Source organism: Gekko japonicus, unplaced genomic scaffold (genome assembly GCF_001447785.1).
Source record: "Gekko japonicus isolate JY-2015 unplaced genomic scaffold, Gekko_japonicus_V1.1 scaffold870, whole genome shotgun sequence".
Classification (NCBI taxonomy): domain Eukaryota; kingdom Metazoa; phylum Chordata; class Lepidosauria; order Squamata; family Gekkonidae; genus Gekko; species Gekko japonicus.
The window spans coordinates 592,024-592,652 of record NW_015163627.1 but is presented as its reverse complement, the minus strand read 5'-3'; the positions used below and the strand labels follow the sequence as shown (position 1 = coordinate 592,652).

Sequence of the window (629 nt, the reverse complement as noted above, 5' to 3'; positions counted from 1 at the left end):
TGGGCTCAGAAGGATGTGGATGTGTAGCATTGCTCAGGGTCGCATTGTCAGCCAGTCTCTCCCTGCAAAAAAAAAATAGTCGAACCCCGTCGCAACTTGAAGCCTAAAACTAGAATAAAATCGTCTTAGTCTTCAAAGAGCCGCCCAAAACTTCTGCTCCTTTTGGCTGGTATAGCTGAACAGCCCCTGAGCTCGCTCACACCCGCGACTTATGAGACAGAACCAGGTGGTGGGTTAAGCCGCGTAAGTCAGAACCAGCAAAACAAAAGCGCGAGTCCAGGGGCCCCTCTGAGACGAACAAAGAGTTAAGCTTTTGCCAGGAGCCGAGATGGCCGCCGAACGCCTCCGATGACGGCATCTCCGCACGCTGGAAGAGAGGGGCGGGGATGCGGCGGGCGGAGTGGGCGGGGCCGGGGCGGGCCGCGCTGGAATGTGGGCGGGGCCCGGGGGAACAGGCGATGTGGCTTCCCATTTGCCAGCGGCTTCAGCCTTCGCCTTCCACTGATCCGGGTTGACTCCGGGTGGTGGCGGCGGGAGACGCGGCGCCCCTTGCCCTGGGTAAGGCGCCTCGGGTCGGGGGAGGCCCCGGGCTCGCCAGGGCGGGCTGCAAAGGGGGAGGGGCCGGGGGC

General features: G+C 62.6%; 1 protein-coding gene across 1 annotated transcript in view; it reads left to right on the top strand.

Annotated features, from left to right (window-relative positions):
- The first annotated feature begins 482 nt into the window (after positions 1-482).
- Positions 483-629, top strand: part of NBEAL1 (neurobeachin like 1) — a 161,903-nt gene continuing 161,756 nt past the window's right edge. The window contains exon 1 of the mRNA XM_015407508.1: positions 483-558. The gene's annotated coding sequence lies outside the window, so the exon portion shown is untranslated. The remainder of the gene's footprint in view (positions 559-629) is intronic.